Source organism: Trachypithecus francoisi, unplaced genomic scaffold (genome assembly GCF_009764315.1).
Source record: "Trachypithecus francoisi isolate TF-2019V2 unplaced genomic scaffold, Tfra_2.0 Lachesis_group17, whole genome shotgun sequence".
Lineage (NCBI taxonomy): Eukaryota > Metazoa > Chordata > Mammalia > Primates > Cercopithecidae > Trachypithecus > Trachypithecus francoisi.
Window position 1 is genome coordinate 10,302,733 of NW_022681462.1, and position 15,211 is coordinate 10,317,943.

At 43.1% G+C, this 15,211-nt stretch overlaps 1 long non-coding RNA gene across 1 annotated transcript; it reads right to left on the reverse strand.

Annotated features, from left to right (window-relative positions):
• Positions 1-1,331: 1,331 nt before the first annotated feature.
• Positions 1,332-12,938, reverse strand: LOC117099678. Its single transcript, XR_004443947.1, has 4 exons — positions 10,822-12,938; positions 10,154-10,260; positions 9,540-9,664; positions 1,332-2,188 (listed from the first exon to the last, which is right to left on the reverse strand). It is a non-coding gene; the product is annotated as an uncharacterized LOC117099678 (long non-coding RNA).
• Positions 12,939-15,211: the final 2,273 nt, after the last annotated feature.

Sequence of the window (15,211 nt, forward strand, 5' to 3'; positions counted from 1 at the left end):
CCAGCACTTTGGGAGGCCGAGACGGGCGGATCACGAGGTCAGGAGATCAAGACCATCCTGGCTAACACGGTGAAACCTCGTCTCTACTAAAAATACAAAAAAAACTAGCCGGGCGAGGTGGCGGGCGCCTGTAGTCCCAGCTACTCGGGAGGCTGAGGCAGGAGAATGGCGTGAACCCGGGAGGCGGAGCTTGCAGTGAGCTGAGATCTGGCCACTGCACTCCAGTCCGGGCCACAGAGCGAGACTCCGCCTCAAAAAAAAAAAAAAAAAAAAAAAAAAGAAACTAGAAGTGCTATATCATGAGTATGGAAGATAAGTCGTAATACTGAAAGCTGTAAATTCTCCCCAAGTTAATGGACTTTTACTCAAAATCACAATGGGAATTTTTAGAATCTGAAAGAAACAAAAGATTCTGAATTTCAAAAATTCTTTTGAAAAATTTAAAATGAGAAGAACTTGAACATCATCTGCCAAAACACACTAGAAATCTAGCAAAGAAAATGATGCAGAGTAAAACAGAACAGAAAGCACCAAAACAGACCCAGTCAGATAAGGATTTCATCTAGGAAAATGTGACATTTCAAATCAACAGGAAAAGATAAAATTATTAAGAAGTAGTTTCAGAACAATTATGTAACTATTTGGAAGAAAATGTGAATTCATTCCTTACTTCACATGGCATGCCAAAATTTCAAATAAATTTAGAAAATCTAATGTTCAAAATATAATAATAAAAGAACAAAAACCCATCCTGGCGAACACGGTGAAACCCCGTCTCTACTAAAAATACAAAAACTAGCCGGGCGAGGTGGCGGGCGCCTGTAGTCCCAGCTACTCGGGAGGCTGAGGCAGGAGAATGGCGTGAACCCGGGAGGCGGAGCTTGCAGTGAGCTGAGATCCGGCCACTGCACTCCAGCCTGGGCGACAGAGCGAGACTCCGCCTCAAAAAAAAAAAAAAAAAAAAAAAAGAACAAAAACATAGATGAATATTGATCTGATGGCGAATATGGAAAAGTTTTCTATAAATAAAATTAGGAAGGAAGGTGAGCAGAGAGAAAGGGAAAGAGAGAAGAAATATTAATAGACTTAACTATAACAAAGTTACTTTTAGAAATAAACATGACATTTACAAATGCCAAAGGCAAACACAAACTTGATTTTAAAAACTTGCAATATGTAACAGATAATTAATACGCTCATAACCAGCTTTTGCAAATAAATATAAAAAATTAAAATATTGTTAAAAATAGACAAATGGCATGAACAAGCAATTCAAAAATGAAAACTGCAAATAATGTATAGTATTTGAAAAAAAAAGTTTAGCTTCAATTATAACCAAAGAAATTCAAATTAAAACAAGGCACTATGTTTTGTTTAATTTCAAAAATTGAAATACCCAAGGCTGGTGAAGACATAGGGCAATGATTTTTGATACAGTTGACCCTTGAACAACACAGGTCTGAAGTGCATGTATCCACTTATGCATGGATTTTTTTCAATATATATATTGAAAATCCTTTAAAGATTTTTCAACAATTTAAAAAGACTTGCAGAACAATTGTATAGACTAGAAATATCGAAAAAATTAAGAAAAAGGTATGTCATGAATGTATAAACTATATGTAGATACTAGTCTATTTTATCATTTACTACCATAAAGTATACATAGATCTATTATAAAAAGTTAGAATTTATCAAGACGTATGCACACAAACACAGAACATACATGGCATCATTCACAGTCAAGAGATATATAAACAAATGTAAAGATATAGTATTAAATCAGAGCTGCATAAAATTAACTGTAGTACATACTGTACTACTGTAGTCACTTCATAGACACCTCCTGTTGCTATTGTGGTGACTCAAGCATTACAAGTATCTGCTTAAATCGCCGCCGTGTGATTCTAATCATCTTCGGGTGAGCAGTTCGTCTCCCCAGTAAATTGTGTATCATAGTGAAAAGTGATCTCTTGTGGTTCCCTCATACTTTTCATCATGTTTAGTGCAATGCCGTAAACCTTGAATAACACCACGGGATCCACACGAAGTGCTGCTAGTGATGCTGGAACTATTCCCAAGAAGCAGAGAAAAGTCATGACATTACAAGAAAAAGCTGAATTGCTTGATATGTGCCTTAGACGGAGGTCTGCAGCTGCATTTGCCCATTTCAGACAAACAATTCATCCTGTAAACAGATGATGCCGTCTTCTACTGTCAGTAAATACAGCACAGTACTGCAAATGTCTTTTCCTTCTGATTTTTTAATAACATTTTCTTCTCCCTAGCTTACTTTATTGTAAGAACATAGTATATATACACATAACATACAAAATATGTGTTAATCAATCATTTATGTTATCGGTGGGGCTTCTGGTCAACAGTAGGCTGTTAATAGTTAAGTTTTCAAGGAGTCAAAAGTTATACCTGAATTTTCAAGTGCACAGGGCATCAGTGCCCCTAACTCCCATATTTTTCAAGAATCAACTATATATTCTGTTAGCAGGGCTTTATATTAATACAACACTTCTGAGGGGCAATTTAGTAATATGTATCAAAAGCTACACAAATATTCACCAGGTTTTCTACCTCTCAAATTTTATGCTAAGAAAATGATCAAAGCTGCTTACAAAGATATGTATACAAGAATATTCTTTGCAGTATCACGTCAATAAAGGAGAATTTGAACCCTCTAAAATAAATAATAGCGCCTTGATTAGAAGACTTGCAGCACATTCCACTATATACTCATGAAAATTTTTATTGCAGATTCTCTAACAGCACAAGAAAATGTTCAAGATACTTAAAGAGAATGTTACTAAAGAGTATGCATAATATAATCTTAATTATGTTTTAAAATTTTAATCATGAAATTTGTTATTTACTGTCTGTCTTGTTCACTGTAATGGTCCTAGAAGGTTCTCATCTCTGGCTGCAAGTTAGAATAGCCAGGAATGCTTTTGCAAAATATCCCTGCCTGGGCCCCACCCAAAATTAAATTAAATCAGAATCTCTGTGGGTGGTTTGGTTTTAATTTCTCCAAGTGATTCTAATGTGCAGTCACTGTCAGAAACTTTCTGTTGTATAGAGCTGTGATTCTCAACACGGTCCATTTTGCCCCCAGGGAACATCTGGCAGTATCTGGGGACACTGTTCATTGTTGTCTCAACTTGGAGTAAGGGATGCTACTGGCATCTAGTGGGTAGAGACCAGTTGTATGGACTGAATTTGCCCCTCCTAAAATCCCTAAGTTGAAGTTCTAATCCCCAGTACCTCAGAATGTAAATGTATTTGTAGACAAGGTCTTAAAGAGGCAGTTAAGTTAAAGTGAGGCCTTTAGAGCGGGGCCCTAATCCAATAAGGCCAGTACCCTTATAAGAAGAAGAAAGGAACCAAGGATGTGGTCGCACAGAGGAAAGGCCATGCGAGGACACAGCAATAAGGCTGCAGCCCACAAGCCAAGGAGAAAGGCCTCAGGAGAAATCAACCCTACTGGCACCTTGATCTTGGACTCACAGCCTTCAGAGCTTTGGGAAAATAAGTTTCCATGGCTTATGCCCCTCAGCCTGTGGCATTGTTAGGGCAGCCCTAGCAACTAATACAAGAGGAATGCTGCTAAACATCATACAGCGCACAGAACATTCCCCACAACAAAGAATTATCTGACCCAAAATGTCCATAGTGCCAAGATTAAGAACTCCCTAAAGCCTAGGTCTGTGCTGTGTGTAGATAACCAATAAATATTTTGTTACCTAGGTGAATGACATATTTAATAGGTAGAAATCATCAGGACTTGGTCACCCATTGAATGTGACAAGAGATGGAGAGGTAAGGGTCGGGAATGGCAGCCAGATTTCTGGTTGGAGTGACCAAGGGGAGGGAAAGGGCAGAATCCCGGAAAGCGGACAGGAGGGAGTGGGGGATAAGGTGGGACCTGAGGGAGTGGGGGCATCCCGTGCAGGTGTACAGTGGCCAAGCAGAAATAGGCTTCCTGAAATGAAAACTAGGCAATTGCTAGCGTATAAGCCATAATTCATCAGCCGCAGGGAGACAAGGCTGCCCAGGGGAGCATCTAGGATGAGCAAAGTGCTAGTGATGGAGCCTTGATGACCATAAATACTTAAAGAGTGGGGCAGAGGAAAAGGAGAACAGAGACACCACGGGCAGGTCATGGAAGCTGCGACAATGAGTCCTATGGACCTATGTCACTGAGCTATCCTACCCAATTATCCAATCAAACACAAAGGTAGGTGTTGGGGAGGTGTTTGTACATGTAGTTGGTCTCTATAATCAGTTAACTTTATGTAATGGAAATTAGCCTCAATAATGTGTGTAGGCCTCATCCAATCAGTTGAAAGGCCTTAAAAGCTAAACTGAGGTTCTCCTGAGAAAGAAGAAATACCACCTGTCAAGTGCAGCTTCAGCTCCTGCCTGAGAGTTTCCAGCCCACAAGCCTGCCCTCCAGGGTTCTGACTTGCCAGCCCCTTGTTCTGTTTCTCTGAAGAACCTGAGGGATACAGAAGCCAAGGAGGGGCTCCAGGAGAAGAGAAGCTGATGGCTCCATTCTGTACCCTCACACATTGGCTGCGGCACATACGACTGAAAAATAAAGGTTATTCCATATCCATGGCAAGACCTCAGAAGAGAAATCAAGAAAAAAGAGGAGAGGTCTAGGAGAGAGCACAGAGGAAAGCTTCAAAACTATGTGCCCACTGGGCACAGTAGCTCACACCTGTAATCCCAACATTTTAGGAGGCTAAGGCAGGAGGATCGCTTGAACCCAGGAGTTCGTGACCAGCCTGGGCAACAAAGTGAGACCTTGTCTCTACAAAAAAATAGACAAACCTAGCCAGGTGTGGTGATGAACACCTGTGGTCCCAGTTACTCGGGAGGCTGAGGTGGGAGGATTGCTTGAGCCCAGGAGATTCAAGGCTGCAGTGAGCCATAATCACACTACTATGCCCCAGCCCGGGTGATAGAACAAGACCCTGTTTCAAAAATAAATAAAGGAAACTGTGTGCCTACCTGTGGAAATGAGAAAGACAGGATAGGGCAACACGAAGAGACCAAGTCAGGAAACAGACGCCCAGCTGTCCCTCCCTACACCCATCACCACTTGAGCGCTCACCACACCCCGAGAGCTGTCAGCTGTTTACACACACTGATTCTCATTACAGTCCTTCCAAGGGGGAGTTTTCATCTTTATTTTATACAGGTGGCAACTGGACCACTGTGGGAGACCAAAGAATCACCCTAGACCTTCTGCTAGCATGTAGAAGAACCCATAACCAAACTCAGGCTTCTTGGATTCCACACTTCTGCTATTCACCACAAAGCTGTTATTGTGCAAGCCGCTTTGTCTGGTGGAAACGTTAGGAGTGGAGAAATGGAGTTCTAAGGCCAACTCTGCCCTGACGGGCTGCCAGGTGTCCACGGGCAGGTAGCCGGTGGTAGGAGTCACCTGCTGTCATGGAACAGCCCAGGCTTTGGGGTCGTACACCTGGAGCTGCCTCTAGTCTACCATTTACTAGTTAGGTGGTCTTGGGCATCTCTCTTACCCTTCCCACATATCTCTTACACTTCCCACAATTCAGCCTCCCCATCTGCAAATGAGCGATAAATGATATCTTTAAAAGACAGTATTTTTTGAGACAGCATGCACAAGGCACAAAGCACATAGAAAGTGCCCAAGAATTGGGAATTCCAGTCCATTTTCAGTCTTTCACTGGTCCTTGGTTTTCTCACCCATTACACCTCCTTCAGGGTTGTTGGGCTGGTCCAATGATATGATAAATGCAAATGTACTTGACAAATTCAAGGCATCATTACCATGGAAAGGGAGGATACACACACTATATTTTATACAAAATTTAGCCACCAGTTTTACAACCCCGAGCAAGTCATAGAAACTTCCTGTGCCTCAGTTTCCCTGTGTGAAAACCAGGCAGAGCAAAAGCTGCTCCACCCACCCCCACAGTCTTACAAGGACACATACGTGCAATTTGTAATAATTATAAATTCAATTTCAGGCTATACGGTTATACCGGATTTCTAAACAGCCAGATGACATTCCTAGCCCCCTTCCCCAAAATCCATTACAACCCCGTCACAAAGTCTAACTTTATGGAATTCTCTTTTGCTGTTTTAACCCCTGATTTGATTCACATCTCCTGCCTTGCTCCCGCTGTCATTTTCTCTCCCAGACTCGACACATGGCTGCACCGATATCCTCCCTCTGTTTCCTTTCTTGTTACTACATGTCCAGTAGTATTGCATAAAAGTGCTCAAAGGGAAGGGTCAAGCTCCGTTTCAAGTCTGAGGTCTGGGATTACATCAAATCCGTAACGTTTATCTGCCCTCGCCATCAGCCAAATACTTCCCAATTTAAGTCTCAGTCACATCAAGAGAAGACTGAACAGTGTGGCCTGCAGAGTGCCCTGCTCTCACCTCCATTTTTCTTACTTAATTCCAAGGGTATGGCTCCCAAACCCACTTAGGCCCTATAATGGTCACAGGCAGTGTGGCCATTGGCAGCCAGGCAGCATTTCACCTGAGGCAGCTCAGGGGCTGCAGGGCTGCTGTCAGAGCAAACAGACCGCCTCCGTGGACTGGAAGGAGCAAGGCTCACACAAAGGGCTTTTTGTTTCAATTAAATAAGAAGTCATTTTGAGCCCAATTTCCAAAGTGCCTCGCTCTCCACGTGCCTTGGGCACACAGTGAACGTTCTTATTGTATGGTAGAACTCCCCCATTCTACCTCACACAGCCCAAATTTAGAGGTAGGGGATATTGGCCTAGGAGGTGCCCCCTGGCAGCAGATGTGATGTGCATCTGTTCTCTTGACCCTTGTGCAGAAATTCATCTTATTGCCACTAAACCAACAATGCATAAATAATAGGGTGCAGCCCTAGTGCCTAGGACAGTGTCCGAAACCCCAGGGAAACGTGATGAACATTCGTGCAGTGAATAAGCAAATGAATGCAAATAAAACGAATAAAAAGTTCAAATGGGGGTTAGAAGGAAAAATAGTTTCAGATTTTGTTTTGTTTTGTTTTGTATTTAAATGAAAGAGGAGAAGAAAGAACTATAATTTGAGTTCCAAATTAGAAGGCAACTAGGCCCAGGAAAGAGTAAGTCATTTGTTTGACCATTTGGGGGCATAGCAGTCAGCCAGCAGGTATCCAAAACAGACAGCGCAAGGCACAACTCCAGAAATACTTCCAGGTCCGAGAAGTGTCCGTAACTTCTGCCCCCTCAGCTTCACTTCTGCCTTGTTTTGCTCTCCCTGCTCTGCGTACACAACCTGAATGAGGTTACTTAGCCCTGACAGCTTTCTCTGGGGAGCAATTAGGGCCTTTAAGATCTTACCTATGCTTCACCAGAAGTCTTCTCATTAAATAGTTACTTCAAATGTTCCCAGGGCTGAAAACATTAAGATTTAAAGGGAACAATTGACTGCTTTTTTTCCATGCCAAATCAGACCGTTGTTTAACATGGTGAGAGCTACCACTGAGGTTATTGAAGTAGAAAAAGGGGGTTATACATTGCTGGAGAACAGAAACTTAGCAGGGAAATTAAAAACAAGACAGGCTCTGGGACCAAGTAAGTCAAAGTGATGTCTTCAAGGAATCAGGCTTTGCAAGAGTCCTGCGGCCCAAAAGTCAGACCCTCAGTGCCCTCCAGGGCTTCCAAAGCAACTCTGTTCTGCATCCCATCTCACAAAATAATTGGGAGCTACCAGCAAGGTGCCTGTCATGAGGAGGCAACTTCCTGGAGGGGGGCCCTTGGCCTGCCTTGAAGGATGGCAAGCCCAGTAAGGACAAAGTGTGGCAGGGAGGGTGAAGAGCCGTGTTTGAGACGGCAGGGCCCATCTGAGCGTGGAAGCCTGTTTTGAAGCAGAAGCTGAAGTTCTCCTTTCTGACCATGCCCCACCCTACCGAGAGAACCTTGCCCTTCATGGGAAAGTGATTTGGGGAGCACTAAAGTCATTGGTGTCTGAGTCGTATGGGGCATTGGGCTGTCTTGGAATTGTGACTCATCCACTCATACATTGTGGTTTAAGATAGGGTTCCAATGTATTAAAATTTATTCATAATTTCTTAGTGGTTTCAGGTCAGATTCGAAGATGAAAATAAACATCATCTCCTTCAAACTTGAAGTTGATTAACCCAGAACAGGAAGAGGACTTCTAAGTGAGCAAAGAAAGAGGAACACATTTGTTTGGTGTCCAGCTCAAGATAAATGGAAAACATTCCTCGGTTCCTTTTAGCGTGTATGGGATTCTGTTTCCCAGAACTGTCCCAGAAAGAATTCTTCACTTTTCTAAGCTGCAAGTATACATAAGCATCAGGATAAGTCAGTGATTAAATCCCCACACAAACCAAACACAGATGATTTTTTTTTTCGTTCTTCATAATTTCCCATGAAGGCCTTGTTCTCTCGGCAGAGTGGAGCACTGTTAAAAAGACCAGGCCGACATAAGCTCGCCTTCTAGCTTCCTGGGCTCTTTCTAGTTTCCTGGGAGTTGGACCCTATGCCCAGCACTCCCCCTTGCCATTCCCCGGTTGACATTGCCATGGTTGGTGATCACTTCATGACAGAGGCCACCTTCCTGGGCATCATTCTTCCCAGGGTCTCTGGAAGGTAATCTAGGCCTTTGTTCTGAATAAGACTTCGAATTTTCATCGGACCTTCTGTAGACATCTCCTACAGGGAACATTGGCTCTGTCTTTGCCAATCCTTTCTATACTGGGGGAAAATCTCATGATAGCATTCCTGCCTCCCCAGTGTAGTCACAACTCAAACTGCCAGCCTCTCTTGTAGTTAGAATGCAGGCCTGTGACCCAGTCCTGTCTTTGTACACATCTGCGTAAGATTTTGTTTTAGAAATGAAGAAGTGAGCAGTGCAAGGAATTGGACTCAGTCAAGGGAATCCCTTCACTGACACAGGAGCATCAGTTCTTTGGAAGCAGCTGTGCACGGGGTAGAAACAACAAGTTCCTGTCATTGAGTTCTCAGTAGCTGCAATGGTGGTTTCATCTTCAGTCCAGTTCTACAGTGTGGTTGGGGTACTTTTCCTGGAAGCTTAACCTGGAACTTGCTTTCCCTGCCCCTCAACTCCTAATGATCCCAAATATTCAATAGATCTATTTTATGCTTGAAATATGTGTCTGGAACCAAGAATGTTGACAGTGGACATTTCAGGAGATGAGGGTATTTCGGGAGATTGCTCTTCTCCTGGTCTTCAGTGACAGGGTGGGAGGAAAGGATCATCCCTTCCTGGGGATATAGAAAACTCATTCATTCATTCAATGTATAGTGAGCTTGTGAGTTAGGAGCAATCCTTTCTGGGAATCAGTGATGTCTGCAGATGTAAATTCCTTTGATACCCACATAAAGTTACAGCACAGAGGAGCTTCAAAACACACAGGCTTAAGCTTCCACACACACCTCTTTGCCCTCCTTCCCTGGTCCTCACTCGATCTTTACTTCAATACTCTCCAGGCAACCAGATCTCTCAGTCCCTTCTCCTCCACTCACCTCAGCCAAATTTGCAGTCAACCTCTTTAAGGTTTAATGACCAAAATAGCTTGAAATATTATCCTTTGCCAGAAGCATTTGTATGATACAGGAACTAGAGCCTTGGACTAAAAGGACGACGCCTCCTAGTGAAATAAAAGTCAATAAAGAAAATTTGTGTTTGATTTGCTTCCATTTTCATCTATTTGTCTGTTCTTACCAATGAGGATTTCCCTGGGAGACGACAAAGCCATTATCTAGGAAGGAAGGACTCAACATTTATGGACTATCTACATATATGCAGGTGGTGTGAAGGATGCTTTTTCCAACATGACCACACTTACCCTGGCCCTCACCACTGCAGCCACACCGACCACCTTGCTGCTCCTCCAACATGACACATGCTCTTTGGCCTGGGGTCTTTACAATGACCCTGCAGTCCCTCTGCCTGCAGCACCCTTTCCCCAAAGATCTCCATGGCCCAATTCTTTACTTTCAGGTATCTGCTCAAATGTCCTCAAGTAGACACACCTTCCCTGACCACCTGCCCTCCACCCATCATGCTTGGTATTCTCACTCCCCCGACTCTGCTTTATTAGTTCCCCACATCACTAATCACCACATGGCATACTTACTTAGTAATTCACTGTCCAGCTGCTCCTGACCCCAACCACCACCACTAGAAGATCAGTTCTAAACAGGCAGGGATTTTGTGTTTGCTCACTGCTCCTCTCCCCAGCACCTAGAACAATTATCAACACAGAGTAAGTGCTCAACAAAATCTGTTGACTAAATTAAATTCATACAGAATGATGCAAATATCATTCTAACTTTCAAAAAATAGTGATTTTAGAAAAATTAAATTGTTGAAGGTTCATTAATCCATTAAGCCTTGCACCCAAACCTGAATCTGTGCAGCGAGAAAGACTGAGCTTCCTCACTCCTTCCTCCCTAGGCAAGTTAAGCAGAAGGAGTATTCAGAGTCATGCCCTCAGGTCCTCAGTGGCCCTCCAACCCCTTCCTGATGGGTAACACTTGCATAGCTTAAGGTAGCATCAGTTGCTACAACTGGTAAACCTTCATGCATAAGTGGGTTAACCCAATAAAAGAGTGTGATACAAGTATGCTTGGTAGGAACATTCTCCTCCAAGTGATGAATCAGGGACCCAGGCTCTTTCTAACTTATGGATCAACCACCTTCAACACATGGTTCTCAAGGTAGTCCTGGAAATCACTTCCACTCCAGTCATGGAATGAGCATGAAGATCACCTAAGGGGGTAGAGGGGAAACACTTCTACTCACATGACAATGGCCAGCTCTCAGTCACATGGCTACACCCAACTGCAAGGGAGTCTGGGAAATATAGTGTGGGCATAAGCCCAAGAAGAGGAGAAAAGAGGTGTGGTAATCAATAACCAGCCTCGGAGGATCCCATGTCATCTTCTATTAGTAACCTAGGTTTTAGAATAGGCCAACCACTGAATGGAAAGGTACCAGGAAAGTGGTTAACCACCTTGACCTGCAATTCAAGCAGTCTTGGGCTCATGTTCCAGGCTCACCATTGACTAGATGCTTAGCGTTAGTCTAGTTACTTACCTCTCTGAGTCTCAATTTCCTCAGCTATAAAATGGGGACAATACTAGTACCTACCTCATTGGGTTGTGGTGAGGAACAGCTGAGATCATGCCTGTTGGGTATGTAGCAGTACTGACCGGAACTGTTATGAGGGAAAAGATGCTCCAAAAAAGGGTCTCAGCTTCCTCCCCCAGTGCTCTCACATCCCAGCAGGCCAGAGATTCAGGGACCCACTCTGGGTCTCAAAGCTTAAATGAGAAAAGCTTTGTCCCCACTTGACAAGTGACCTGTGAGTCCTCTCTGTTGCATCCTATTGATGATTTCTCACAAATCCCACAGTATCAGTTTGCATAAGTTTGAAATGCCCTTTCCATTAACGGAGGAGCTCTGCTATTAGCTAATTACACTTTGGCTTTTCCTGTGTGAGCCACCGTGCCAGGGAGAAGAGGCCGAGCATGAGGTGGCCTCTGGTGTGGCGAGAAGGCTTGTGCAGACTGGGATGGGCAGGGGCTGGGGTGAACGTGGGGGCTGCTTCTTTCTGTCCTTTCCTTTCTATAAATCCAGTTATTGGGAGAGAGACCTTTGGAGGAGTGGCTCCCAATTTCCCACAGGAAGGTTTTAGAAGAATTTGGGACAACTCCAATTTTCAGGAAACTGCTGATGTTCAGAAAAAAACTAAACGCACTGCTCAAGGTTACCAGAGAGTACCTGAATCCATTGTGACGTGGGATCCTGACAGAAGAGCACTGTCCTCAGAAGCTACAGCCTCCAACGTGGTTCTGACCCCAGGGCCGACACCTGCCGGGTCAGTCCCCGGCCCAACTGGGGAGCAGTGGTTTGCCTACTCCGTCTTCTGCCATGCCTTCCTCCATATCGGTCAAAAAAAATTTTTTTAAGCCTAGGTTTTAGGCTGAGTCAGATGTGGGTTCAAATCCCATCTCTGCCACTTACCTCCAGCAAGTTATATCCCGATGTGGAGTCTCAGCTTCCTTGTGTGTTAAATGATAAGACCTATCTCAAGGAAGTACCACAGGATTAACTGCAAAAGGGTGGCTCAGAGAAGATACCAAAGAAACGTTAGTAGGTAGGTGCTCCTACCCTACTCTCACCCTGAAATTGCTCCCTTTTCTGAAAGCCTTGATGTCACCCAAGCTGAAAATGCTTTTGAGGGATTGCCCCTCTCCAGCTTATTCTTACTGTAAAAATAGATGCATTGAGTAGCTGAGGGGTGAGGAGTTTGCCATGCCTTGAATAGTGACATTTAGACGTCTCCGTAACACTGATGGGTGGGCCCAATAGAAATCCATTTAATGGGTTCTGAAGAGCCTCTTGGGGGCAACTTCAAGTGAGAGAAGGTATCAGAAATTATGAGCTTTATCCAACAGAAAGTTTTTGGCATAGGAAAGGAATCGGGATTTTGAGTTGGGATCACTCAAATCTATTCCTATCCCAGCTGCGTAGATTGGCATCTAGTTACTAGAAATAGAAAGTAAATAAATAAAAACAAAAAGAACTGAGCTCTACTTCCATTTAGGATGCCAAAAATCACTGAAGACTTGCTCCCACTCTAACAATGAGAATGAACCAGGTAAGGTACAATATCACAATTGTTTAAAACCTATCAGAGAGCTGCAGATGCAAAGAAGTGAAATGAACTAAATTTCAGAAAGTGAAGATTCCTTCCTAGCAAGAAGAGAGCCATTTTCATCGCTAGGAAGGAGCAGAGAAAAATGAATCTGCCATGGATGGGGGTAAGGAGAAACCACCAAACTTTTTTTTAATTAAGTTGTTTTGTTTTTTATTTATTTATTTATTTTGTATTTTTTGAGACAGAATCCCACTCTGTCGCCCAGTCTGGAGTGCAGTGGCACAATCTCGGCTCACTGCAACCTCTGCCTCTGGGTTCAAGCAATTCTCTTTCTCAGGCTCCCAAGTAGCTGGGATTACAAGTGCCCACCACCACACCCAGCTAATTTTCATATTTTTAGTAAAGAGAGGTTTTGCCATGTTGTCCAGGCTGGTCTCAAACTCCTGACCTCAGGTGATCTGCCCACCTCGATCTCCCAAAGTGCTGAGATTATAAACATGAGCCCACCATGCTCAGCCCCACCAAACTTTTAATAGAGTTGCAGCAGTCAGTGGGTTGGTATGGCAGATTAGGACCCTGGAGAGTGTGTGTCTGCACCAGCCCACAACCCTCTGCTATTGTTCTTATCTAGTGCACAGGGCCAGTATGCTGTAGGGCTGGGGATGGTAGATTACCCTGAGATATCCAGGGCCTTCTCCAACTGCAACATTGAAGCTGGGGTAGGACAGGAGATCCAAGAGAAATCCCTCTGAGGCACCCTCGGCCTCCACTGAGTGCACTGCCACCTTCCTCCAAAGATGCAAGCAGGACCACTGGGTGGAGAACTCTCAAGAGACAGACATTTGGGGGCAACACTGGAGGGCAAAGAGAACACCCCAGTGGGAAAAAGAAGAAAAACAGCTGGCAGCCACATTGTAAAGCATAAGGAATTTTCTGGAATCTCACCAATGTTCAGATCCCAAACTCTGCTGAAGGGAGATCCATGAACCTTTCTTCAAATTATTTGAAGCCAGTTGCAAAATAAGTCTGAGAAAAAAAATGGAATGTTAACAAGGAAAATTTATTTTTTCTTCTTTTTTTTCGAGATAGTAGCCAAGTACTTTCCAAAATCAACCCATGGATCCAGGAAGCTCAGTGAACCCAAGTAGATAAACATAAAGAAAACCATACCTAGACATGTCTCACACACACACACACGCAATATGTATATTTCCAACTTCTGTAAAGAAAAAAAAAAAGACTCACTGTTAAAAGCAAAAATAATAATTATTATGGAGTTTATAGCATAAATAGAAGTAAAATATATGAAAACAAGAGCATAAAGGGCAAGAAGCAGGTGAATGTAATTATATTTCTGTTTCTTGCATTGCTCATAAAACATTAGGAATGTATTTGAAAGTAAACTGTGATAATTTAAAATACATAATCTAATTTCTAAAAAGCAAACACTATAAAAATAATACAAAAAATATAGCTACAAAGTCAATAGAGAAGACAAAATAGAGTAATAAAAAAATTTTGATTTACCCTAAAAGAATACAGGAAAAAAATGAAGCAACATATGACAAATACCAGAATGATATGACAAATACTGGAATGATAAACTTAAACCCAATCATAAATGTTATTATAGTAAATGTAAATAGATTAAACACATCAACTGTAAGGCAGAAATTGTCAGACTGAATAGAAAAGCAAGACTTACCTATATGCAATTTAAAAGTAACATGTTAATTATTAATATAAAAACACAGATAAAAGAAGATAGACTGGGCCGGGTGTGGTGACTGACGCCTGTAATCCCAGAACTTTGGGAGGCTGAGGCGGGTGGATCACTTGAAGTGAGGAGTTTGAGAGCAGCCTGGTCAACATGATGAAACCCCATCTCTACTGAAAATACAAAATATTAGCTGGGCATGGTGGTGTGTGCCTGTAGTCCCAGCTACTTTGGAAGCTGAGGCAAGAGAATCACTTGAACCCAGCAGACGGAGGTTGCGGTGAGTTGAGATCACAGCACTGCACTCCTGCCTGGGCAACAGAGCGAAACTGTGAGGAGAAGAAGAAGAAGAAGAAGAAGAAGAAGAAGAAGAAGAAGAAGAGGAAGAGGAAGAGGAAGAGGAAGAGGAAGAGGAAGAGGAAGAGGAGGAGGAGGAGGAGGAGGAGGAGGAGGAAGGGGAAGGGGAAGGGGAAGGGGAAGGGGAGGAAGAGGAGGAGGAGGAGGAGGAAGAGGAAGAGGAGAAGGAAGAGGAAGAGGAGGAAGAAGAAGGAAAGAAAGAAAGAAGAAAGAAGGAAGAAGGAAGAAAGAGAAAGAAGAAGAAAGGGAAGAGGAAGAGGAAGAAGGAGAGGGAGAGGGAGAAAGGTTGATTGAAAGGAAAATATTGGAAAAAGATGTTCCATGCAAACAATAAACATGAGAAAGCTGGTGGCTATATTAAAATCAGACAAAGTGGATTTTAAGACAACAAATATTACCAGAGATAAGGTGAGTATTTTGTCATTTTTAAAAGATCCATTTATGTAGAAGACCTA